Genomic DNA, 12206 nt, shown 5'->3' on the forward strand with positions numbered 1-12206 from the left:
AACTCTAAGGAAGAATACATCTGGCAGAAAGCACAGGTGCCTCTTTCTAAAATTATTTTTCATATATTTTAATCTTTAAAAAATATTTTTAAATTTTCATTTTGATTTTTACATTATCCACTTTTCCAATAATTAAGGATTTACTGAGATGAACAAATATATGCTCTAAGCATGAATGAGCATCCTTTGAGATTAACTTTAATTCATGACAAGCCTCACTTTGCCAATTAGAAGCTATATGCCTTTGGGCAATTTACTTTAACTCTTCTCTGCCTTGGTTTTCTCTTCTATAAATGACAATGACTATAGCAACTGCCCCATAGAGTAGTTGAACAATTAAATAAATGAATACATGTAAGGTTCTTAGAACAGTGCTGGGGACATAGTAAGCACTCAATTAATTATTATAATTATTAGTATCCTGTCTATTATTATCATTAGTAGAAGCAACAGTTTCCACACTATCATCCAAAATGTCTATTGAGTGTCTCCATGCAATCTGGCTCATGGTAAATGAGACATTCAATTTTACATCTAAAGAGTTCCTGGCATGGAGTAGTAATCAGTATGTGTCAACCATTTTTATTATTGCTATCACTTTAACTTAAATAAAGCATATCTTTTCTTGCTTCTAGAGCCGAAAAATAAAAATAAATAAAAGAACCCTTATATAGAAGACAAACAAATGCTGTAGTAAAACATTTTCCAGACTCAACTATGTGTTAAAGCCATCTGAAAAATATTTAAAATTATTTAATCCTGCTCCTAGTATTTTGGTATTTAGAACATCTTATGGAAATATGAGGTCTAAATTATATATTTAATTTTTTCAGACTATTTTTATACAGAAAATTAAGTTGTTCAACTTAATTGAGATATAATTTACATACAATAACATTTACCAATTTTAAGTGGACACTTGATGAGTTTTTAAAAATGTACATATTTATGTAACTTGTAACATAATAATAATAGTCAATTTGAATACCCCAGAGTTTACTAATGTCCCTTGCAATCCATATTTCTCTTATTCCCAGCTCCTAACAATCATTAATTATTTAGTATGAATCTTTTTGAGTCTATTCTTTCACTAGTAAAATGCCTTTGAGAATAGTTCAAATTGTTATCTATATTAACAGTTCATTTATTTATATTGCTGAATAGTATTCCATTGCAAGGATCTACCAAAATTTGCTTATCTGGTCACTTGTTAAAATATATTTGTGTTGTTTCTCATATTTAATGATTATAACTAAAGCTGCTGTGAACATTCATGTACAAATATTTGAACATACGTTTTTGTTCCTCCTAGGTAAATGCATAGACGTGCATGTGCACAGTCACACGTATGTTGAGCTTCATAAGAAACTGCCAAAGTGTTTTCCTAAAGTGGCTGCACTAGTTTATGTTCCTATAGCAGTGGAGGGGCTTTCCATGTGCTCCACATTCCCTCCAGCACTTCTCTCATGCAGCCATATTCAGAATCATTACATAGCAGTTAAAATCTTCAACAGTACCCTTCAAATAATTAAAGCAAAAAGACTTATAGAGCTAATTCTCAAAGCTAGCCAAAAGACTGAGGTCAAAGCGTATTTCAGTAGATGCAATTCTCTGGCTGATGCATTCCTGAAATGGCTCACTGCAAGGAACCAGCCTTCCCCCATCTGACTTAAGACACATGGTTGTCCTCCTTGTTTACCTCTAATAAAGCCAGATGCTGATGCTCCAAATTTCCAGTGTTTGTCTCATGAATGATTAGCTAACTGTGAATCCCCACTGACATTTCAGAACAAACTGCTTGTTAACCAAACTTGAGTTCAGTTTCTCTCCTTCCCCTGGAATGAGTCAGCATATAACCCCATTCTTAGTCCCTACCAAGAAGAGGCTGAATTCAGGGAAAAACATTCTCTGAGCTGTATCCATCCTGCCTCTCTTGCATTCCTCCCTTCCTTTCAGGCTTCTCTCTAGCCCTGTTTAGACTTACCTCTAAATGTGGGAACCACACCAGAGACCCCAGATAGTCAAGACCTTGTTGTTAGTATGCCAGAATGGCCAAGGCCACTCTGAACATGGGAATCTTAATCAAAATGTTCAAACCTAAGATACCATAAGCAGGTGCAAGGCCACAGTGAGCTCATGGTATACTGTGAACGCATGCCTTTCTATAGCCCAAATGATTGACGTCATTGTTGGCTAAAGGCCTCTTTTGTTTAAATGGTACAATACATGGTAATGACCAGCTAGAGCGTGCTGGAGAAGCTGAGGTAGGCACAGACTGGTGTAGCTACTATGTAAGGCTGGAGAGGCTGGAGAAGCTGTTGAGGCAGAGAGCTCAGGTGCTACTACTATGTGAAGTGGTGAATCTAGGGGCAGCATGTGGCTGCTCAGATAATAGCTGTGGGCACAGAAGAGGATAGTGCTTTTGTAGGAAAGATGTATTTGGTTTATCAGCTGATGTGTGGAGACCTATATGGAACTTTGCTGTAAAGAACTGTTTTGTCTGATGGCTATATGGCCACTAGCTCCTGCAATAAAGACTCATTCTTATACACCCACAACTTCTCATGGCTTCTCCATCTAAGACCTGGTGTTCCAGAAGGCCTAGCTCCTGGCAGAGGGGCTTGGACCCAACAGTTAGTGCAATGGGCAGGATTTGAGAAGGAACCTGCACTGCAGAATTCAGAAGAGTATATGGACTCCGAGCAGCAGTGCTCTGGCAGAGCTCTAGCTGTTTCTGTCACCTCATAAATGGTTAGCTTGACTGTTCAACGCCACCAATCGACCAGAACAAAGTTCTGATGTGTTAGCAAAGTGTTAGTGGACTTAACCAAACTTAAACTTCTATCCTCTGCTTAGAACTGAACTTTGACCCACATTTGGCCTGGGCTGAAATTGGCAGTGGGAAGACCCATGTACCTGGCTTAATCCTCTTTACAAAAGAACAGTCATTTCTGCTTGACTTTTCAGATGGTCTGGGGTTCTCCATGTTGAAATAGTTCCCCCTCCCTATCATCACAGCCCCCTTTCCTTTCTCCTCTTACAATAATCCTTTCAAATAAATTCTCTCCTTACCTAAGGGTGGAGTTGTTTTCTATTTAGCAATACTTTGGTGCAGCTTCATTATAAGTAAATAGAGTTTGTGACTAGCTTGGACCCAGGGATGACCTTCTGTGCCCCTACCGTTGTGGAGCCCCTCTCCAATCTTGCCCCATGGGGATTGCCAGGGAATCTGTGGTCTTAACCACTGAGAATCTGATTGTGATAGAGTAGTGGGCAGGGATTGCAATAGGTAGCACTGGGATCTGGGCAGTCTGAGTTCCTGTCTACAGGGCTCAAGTAGTAGCATTTTGCTCATGTGCAGAGCCAAGACAAGGAGCTATCTGACAGGGGAACTCACAGGGGCACAGGTTGGTCTGATTTGAGTTATCAAAGAGCAATACAGCCATAGAGGCTGGTCTTCCATGCCCCACCCCAATCCCAGCCCAGTCAGGGGAGTGAAAACACTTCATCAAAGAGATATTTGTACCCCACATGCATAGCAGCATTATTTACAATAGCCAAGACTAGAAGCAACCTAAGTGTTTATCAATTGGTGAATGGCTACAGAAGTTGTGGCATATATCTCTTTATACAGGAGCTGGGAAAAGTAGGTTTACAGTTGTGCATATGCAAAGCAGAGTTTATTCTTAATTATTATTTATTAATTATTGTATTTATTTGTGTAACAACTGTAAACCTACTTTTACCCTCCCCTGCCTTCCCTTAATGGAAGGCAGAGGGTATTATGGAGTAGTCACTAGTGCTGACTAAGAAATTCCAGACTGATTGGGTCAAAGTTCCACTCCTGGGAGAGGCAGGAAGTACAGTCTAGGCATTAAGGGTTGAGTGACTCCTTTGGGGACCTACTGTTTTTCATGCATATAAATGAAACATTTTGGTTTTGCTCAGAATACTCAAGTTGATCATTGTTCCTTGAACCTAAATAGTATTAATCTAACAATTTGGTACATTTTTAGCCACAGTTAGTGTTTTGGAGTCTGGTCCTCTTCTTTTAATAATTATTAGCTAGGGTCAAGAGGTTAAAGGCAAGGAAAGCAATTTCCATGCATCATTTACCATGTGTTGCCTGAAAGAATAAGACTTGAGTTATTTTCTAGGTTTTGTATTATCTGGAATTAGGGACACTAGAAGGAGTTCCAAAAAGGTCTATAAAAACTTCATATATCTGAGTTCAATATCTGGTGTTGGAACTCCTCTAAGAGAAGCTATTAAGCCAACCCAAACCTTGCAGGCATTGGAGTAAGTACCTGAGCCTTGTTCAATTCCATTTGTAGGGCAAGTCAAAGTTGATTGGCTAAAGGATTATAAACTAAGCCTGCTGACTACCTGGGAGACTTTTCTAAAATGGGGAGGATACAGGGGAAGAATTACATGATGGTTCATAGTCAACAAAAGAATGCTGTTTTCTAGAATCTAATATTGCTCTAAAGTAATTATTCCAGACACAAACAAGAAGATGGTTTAATAAACAGTTTTAATCTTCTAAGCTATACAGTGGTATGCACTTCATTTAGGCTATTTCCTTTAAAATTGAATTCCACAAAATAAAATAAAACTATCATTCTTTCTAATTCCATATAAGGAAACTATGACAATGATCAGGAACACATACTTCAGCTCATTTGTCAGCATTTATTGAACCTTTCCAATTTCTCACAGGTTATATCCAAGAGGTTAAAAGTACTAGGTTGGAAACCATACAAATGAATTTAGTTCCTAGATTGGCACTTACCAGCTGGGTGGCCTTAGACAAGAGATGTAACACTCTCTGGTGTGGTTTTCTCTTATGTAACAACCATTCCTATCTCTCAGGGCAGTTGTGAGCATTCAATGAATTAAAATGTATGAAGTACTTATAATACGGCCTGTAACCTATTAAGTGCTTTCTAGATATAAGCTATTATCATGTGGCCCTGTATCCCTTGTGTCCTTGTGTCTCTGTGTTTTCTTTGGCACTGTCTTAAATCAGGGGTTTCTACTGTTATTATCGAGCCAAGATGTGCCATTGTTGCCAGAAGGGCCACATCCTGGGATGTAAATTAGGGCTGGGAATGGAGGCCCAGAGTTTAACTGAGTTCCTAAGTTGCTACCTCATTGTACAGGCAGGGTGGCCAGAAGCCCATGGCTGCTCAGAGAATGCGCATGGCATCTCAGGGCTGTCATTATATGTTGGCTATGTCATCCTTTACCAGCCCAGGGGGCACCTATTTTCAAGCACCAAGGGCATTTTAAAGATTACAACGTTGATTCTGTTTCACTAAATTTAAGTAAACATTACCTATGGTAACTTCATCTAAAAATCCCTTACGTAAATGTGACCTGAACACCAGTGTTACATATGACATTGACCCCTAAATCATAGGACATCGTATTTTAGATAGACACAGGGCCCGAACTAGAGTAAGTTCTCTCTCTTTCATGAATATGGACCTAGAATATAGAAATTCTAGTCAGGAGCAACATCAGAGGAATGGCAGTGTGAGAGAGCCCCTTGGCCTCTCTCCTTGAAGTTTCAACAATTTGAACAGTTAAAACTCCAAAAAAAATCCCCTGCTCAACATCCAAACATTCCTGAGAGATCTGAGCATTGAAATATCTAAAGGTGGGCAAGTGGTACCAAAATGGGGAGATGAGAAGGGAAAAGAGCTGAGATGAGCCATGGATGCAGCCCTGCAACCAGTAGCTCACATTAGGGCTCAGCCTGGAGAGGGGAGGAGTTTGGTTGTGGCTGAAGATCTCTTCAGCTGGGATGTGCAAGGAGACTTGGTGGGTATTCCTGCAAGAGTGAGTAGTACAAGCTACAGCTGAGCCCAAGGATCTGGGAAAGGACAAAATATGCTAATTAACCAGGATGCCATACCTGACAGGAGGAGGTTGCCCACGCAGCATGTGGGCGGGGTGGCAGGGGCCTCCTCTCGCCTGGGCTGGGGGAGGGCCTGATCAGCAATGGCCACCACTGCTTCAAGGGTGGGAGAGGAAGGCAAGGCTGGACTGGCAGCGGCTGCTGCCAGGCCCAGGGAGAGAGGCAGGGCTGGACCAGCAGGCTGTAGGGTCCAGGGAGGGGGGCAGGGTGGGACCAGCAGGCTGCAGGGCCTGGGGAGTGAGGTAGGGCCAGACTGGCAGCGGCTGCAGGGGCTGCTGCTCTGTGGGCCTAGGTCAGGGCTCATGCAGGAGGCATCCAATCGATGTGTCCCTCTCACACTGATGTTTCTCTTTGCCTTTCCCTCTCTCTTCCATGCTCTCTAAAAATAAATGAGAAAATATCCTTAGGCGACTCGAGGGTGGGCGGCACCACGTGATTTCGAATTGCATGCTGGGCTCCTAGTACATATATAATAATACATCATGACCAAGAGGAGTTCATTCCAGAGGCATGGGAATGTTTCAACATATCCAGTCAATCACTGTAATGCACCACAATAACAAAACCAGGAATACACATCATGTAATCTTACCAACAGATGCAGAAAAAGCATTTGATAAGATACAACATCCATTTATAATTTTAACGCTCACTAAAATGGGTACAAAAGGAAAGTACCTCAACATAATAAAGGCAATATATGACAAACCCTCAGCCAATATAGCCAATGGTGAAAAACTAAAAGCTTTTTCTCCAAAATCAGGAATAAGACAAGGATGCCCACTCTCACCACTGTTACTCAACATAATTCCGTAAGTCCTGGCCAGAGCAATCAGGCAAAAGAAGGAAACAAAACTGTTACTTTTTGCAGATAACATGATTCTGTATATAGAAAGCCCAAAAGACTCCACCAAAAAAAACCCAGAACAAACAAACTATTAGAAACAATAAACAGAAAAAAGATGGCGGCTGGCAGGACGGAGGAGAGGGATAGGAAGTGAGCGAGTGAGGGGATGAGAGGAGAGTGTGTGGATGTGTGTGGTGTGTGTGTGAGTGAGTGAGGGACAGTTAAATCCGGCAGGAGCAGCAGAGGCTGGCAGGCCAGGCTCTCTGGGACAGGGAGAGACTACCACCGCTGCGGGCACTCTCAGACTGTGGGACTCGGCAAGGAGCCCATGCCATCTTGAAGGGGAGAGCGGCCTCTTCTAGGAACTCATCAGCACCACCCCCCAGACAGGCCTTGGACACTGCCTGCGACCTGGCAGCCACTCCAGCCAAAATCCTGCAGCCCCACCCGCAGACTCGCAGACCCTGGGACCTCTACCTCCAAAGGTGCACCGCGCCCGCAGCAGTAAGTGCAGCCTCCCCCTCCCCGGCGGCAGACCTCCGACATCGCATTCGTGCGCCTCCAGCGCCAGGTCTCCGAGGCACACCACTCCATAGACTTCTCTTAGGAGTCACTGGGAGCCCCAGCTGGGTGTGGTTTTGTACAGACACAGGTGCACTGCCCCCCCGCCCCCCCCCAGTAGAAATTCTGAATTCCCTCTGCCACACACACCCAGCTGCGCAACTTTAGCGCCAGGGCCCCTCAGAGTGCGCCAGAGCTCAGCGCCAGCACCGCCACAGTTGCTCACTCCCCCTGAGCCCATCTATCCACAGGGCACTTAGGGAAGCCGCAGTGAGACTCTGCTGGGTCTGATCTTGGACAAATAGAGACACACTCCCCTGGGCAGTAGAAATTCAGAACTCACCATCCTGAATACCTGTCCAAAGACGCCTCGATTAAGCGTGCCAGGGCCCTTCAGAGTGCTTCAGTGTACCTGCGCTAGCAAACTCAGGGCAGGTGCTCCTGTATGCCACCACTGGGAATGCGAGCCTATCCACCACAGGTGCATCAGCAAAAACTGAGTTTCTCCACCCCACAGCTGCAGAACTCTGGACACTGCAGTTGCGTGCTTTTCCAGCGTGCAGGTCTCCCAAGACCACCGCTCCACAGGCAGCCCTGGGGCCCCACTGCGAGCCCTGCTGGCCACGCACTTAAACAAACAGGGGTGCACTGCTGGGCTGTAGAAACGCTGAATTCCCTCTTCTGGGATACCTGTCCACAGACACTGCAATCCAGTGGCTTCAGTGCCAGGGCCCTTCAGAGTGTGTCAGTACACCCTGCTGGCAAACACACCACAGGTGCCTCTGTGAACTGCTGCTGGGATCACGAGTTTCCAACCATGGAGGCAGCAGCAAAAGCTGAGTCTGCCCACCCCACAACTACAGAACTCTGGACACCACAGTCACATCTTGCCAGAATGCAGGCTTTCTGAGCCCCACCACCCCAATACACGGTTCCTGGGTGCCACTGTGAGTCCCTGCGGGGCACGCATGATTTCAACCAAGGGCATAAGACAACAAAAATTGGAACACCCCCTCTACGGCTGCTGACTTCTAGACACCTCAGTTGCGCCTTTCCAGCTCGCAGGCCTTCATGAAGAGAACCCAAATAGCTCAAGTAGGGAGCTACACTAGACTACCAAACCCAGGAGACCTGAGAAGTCATACCAGTAGCACCATACCCTAAAGAAACTGGGTAGCAAAGCAATCTGAGCTACAATTAAAACATTACAGTAAAACATGAGAAGACAAAAAAGCAATCCACAAAGGAAGGAAGAAGAGGAATCACTAGAAAGGGAGTTAAATGAAATTGAGGCTGCTAACGTATCAGAAAAAGAATTCAGAGTAATGGTTATAAGGATGCTCAAACGGCTGGATGACAAATACACACAACTCAATGAGAATTATAAGGAGCTGAATGAGAATGTCACCAACATGAAAAGGATCCAAAAGGAAATGAAGAATGACATAGCTGCTATAAAGAACACAATGGAAGGCTTAAACAGCAGACTAGAAGAGGCTGAGGACCGCATCAGTGAATTAGAAGACAAGGTAGGAAAAAACACACAAACACATGAGCAACTGAAAAAAAAAAAACAAACTTAAAAAGCAAGAGGAGAGCTTAAGGGAGCTTTGGGACAACGCAAAACTAAACAACATTTACTTAATAGGGGTACCAGAAGGAGAGGAGGAGAAGCAAAGAATAGAAAACCTGTTTGAAGAAATAATGACAGAAAACTTCCCTGATACTGGCAAGAAAAAAACTACACAAGTCCAGGAAACACACAGAGTGCTAAACAAGATGAACCCCAAAAGACCAACACCAAGACACATCATAATTAAATTGGCAAACACCAGCAACAAAGTAAGAATCTTAAAGGCTGCCAGAGAGAGACAGAAAGTTACCTACAAGGGATCTCCTATTAGAATATCAGCTGACTTCTCAACAGAAACACACCAGGCAAGAAGGAAATGGAATGAAATATACAAAGTGATGCAAAGCAAGGGAATGAATCCAAGAATACTATACCCAGCAAGGCTATCATTCAAAATTGAAGGTGGAATCAGGAGCTTCACAGACAAAAAAGGGCTAAGAGAGTTTATTACCACCAAACCAGCAATGCAAGAAATGCTAAAGGGACTGCTGTAAAAAGAAGAAACAGAAAGACAAGAAGAAACACATGGTTTCTTCTGCCTGTAATGCTAAACATTAAGAATAAAAATGACCACAAACAAGTTCTTTTCAATAATAACATTAAATGTAAATGGATTAAATGCTCCAATCAAAAGACACAAGGTAGCTGAATGGATAAGAAAACATGACCCATATATTTGCTGTCTGCAAGAGACCCACCTCAGAACAAAGGATTCACACAGACTGAGAGTGAAGAGTTGGAAAAAAAAAATTTCAGGCAAATGGAAATGAGAAAAAAGCTGGGGTTGCGATACTTATATCTGACAAAATAGACTTCAAAGTAAAGGCTATAACAAGAGATAAGGAAGGCCACTACATAATACTAAAGGGAGCAATTCAACAAGAAGATATAACTCTGGTAAACATATATGCACCCAATACAGGAGCACCCAAATACATAAAAAAACTTCTGGAATATATCAAGGGAGAGATCAATAGCAATACAGTCATAGTAGGGGACTTTAATGCCCCACTGACACCACTGGATAAATCCTCTAAACAAAAAATCAGCAAAGAAAGAGCAATCGTAAATGACTCACTAGATCAGATGGACTTAATTGACATCTTCAGAATATTTCACCCCAAAGCTACAGAATATACATTCTTCTCCAGTGCACGTTGGACATTTTCAAAGATAGACCATATATTAGTACATAGGCAAAGTCTCTTCAAATTCAATAGAATAGAAATCATAACAAGCATCTTCTCAGATCACAATGGCATAAAATTAGAAATTAACTACAATAAAAACATTGAAAAAAAATCAAACACTTGGAGGCTAAATAGCATGCTATTAAGCAAAGACTGGGTTACCAGAGAGATCAAAGAAGAAATTAAAAGCATCCTGGAAACAAATGACAATGAAAACACAACAATCCAAAATCTATGGGACACAATGAAAGCAGTCCTGAGAGGGAAGTTCATAGCTCTACAGGTCTACCTCAAAAAACAAGACAAACTGGCAATAAATGATCTAACCCTACAACTCAAAGAGTTAGAAAGAGAGCAACAAGAAAAGCCCACAGTATCCAGAAGGAAGGAAATAATAAAGATCAGAGCAGAAATAAACAACATAGAGACAAAAAAACACACAAAACAATACAAAAGATCAATGAAACCAAGAGCTGGTTCTTTGAGAGGATTAACAAGATTGATGAACCTCTCTCTAGCTAGGCTCACCAGGAAACAAAAAGAGAGGATCCAAATAAACAAAATCAGAAATGAAAGAGAAGAAATAACAACAGGCCCCACAGAAATACAAAGGATTGGTAAAAAATACTATGAACAACTCTACTCCAACAAAGAGTTAAATATAAGATCTGAAACAATAAATTACATAGAAGAAAACATAGGTATTGAATTTATGGATCTTGTTCATAGATAACACATTATGAATTTGACCCCAAAGGCATGAGAAGTAGAGGTAAAAGTAAATGTATGAAACTATGTCAATCTAAGAAGCTTCTCCACCACAAAAAAGTAACTGCCAACATAACAAAAAAGACAATCAACCGAATGGGAGATATTTTCAAATAACAGTTTTGACATGGGGTTAATATCCACATACACAAAGAACTTAAAAACTCTCTCTGTTTCTCTCTCTCTCTCTCTCTCTCTCTCTCTCTCTCTCTCTCTCTCTCACACACACACACACACACACACACACACTAAAACCCAAAGTATCCAATTTGAAAATGGGCAAAAGGCCTGAATAGATACTTCTCCAAAAGGACATACAGATGACCAATAGACCTATGAAAAGATGTTCAATGTCACTAATCATCAGAGAAATGCAAATTAAAAGCAGAGTAAGATATCACCTCCCACCTGTCAGAATGGCTATCAACAAAAAAATCAACAAACAAGTGTTGGTGAAGATGTAGAAAAGGGAAGCTTTGTGCAATGTTGGTGGGAATGCAGAGTGGTGCAACCATTATTGAAAACAATATGGAGTTACCTCAAAAAATGAAAAATGGAATGGCCTTATGACCTAGTGATTCCAGTTTCGGGAATTTATCTGAAGAAACCTAAAACATGAAAGAATATATGTACCCCATATGTTTATTGCAGTATTATTCACAATAGCCAAGATTTGGGAGCAGCCCATGTGTCCTTCAATAGAGGACTGGATAAAGAAGATGTAGTACATATGCACAATGGAATACTACTCTGATGTAACAAGGAAGAAAATTTTACTCTTCGCAACAAAATGGATAGGTCTTGAAAATATTATGCTAAGCGAAATAAATCAGTCAGAAAAGGCTAAGAACTGAATGATTTGACTTAAATGTAGGATGTAAAACTGAAACTCATAGACACAAACAAAATTATGGTGGTGACCAGAAGGAAGGCGGTGGGGGAATGGTTAAGTGTAAAGGAAGCCAAGTATATGATGATGGAAGATGATTTGACTGAGGTTGGTGGACACACAATGCAATATACAGATCATGTATTATAGGAATGTACACTTGAAACCAATATGACCCTATTAACCAATGTCACCCCAATAAATGTAATTTTAAAAAAAGAGAAATGCTAATCAGTCTCAGATTGGAAACATCTGTGGCTTTGCTCATGGAGAAACATAAACTCAATTTTCATACATGATAGGCTGAACAATGACTCTCAATGATGTCCAGGTGTTAATCCTTTGAAGCTTTGAATGTTAAATTATATGATATTGAAGAGGTGATTAAATTAAGC

The sequence above is a fragment of the Myotis nattereri genome, assembly GCF_964212035.1.
Source record: "Myotis nattereri genome assembly, chromosome: 9".
Classification (NCBI taxonomy): Eukaryota; Metazoa; Chordata; class Mammalia; order Chiroptera; family Vespertilionidae; genus Myotis; species Myotis nattereri.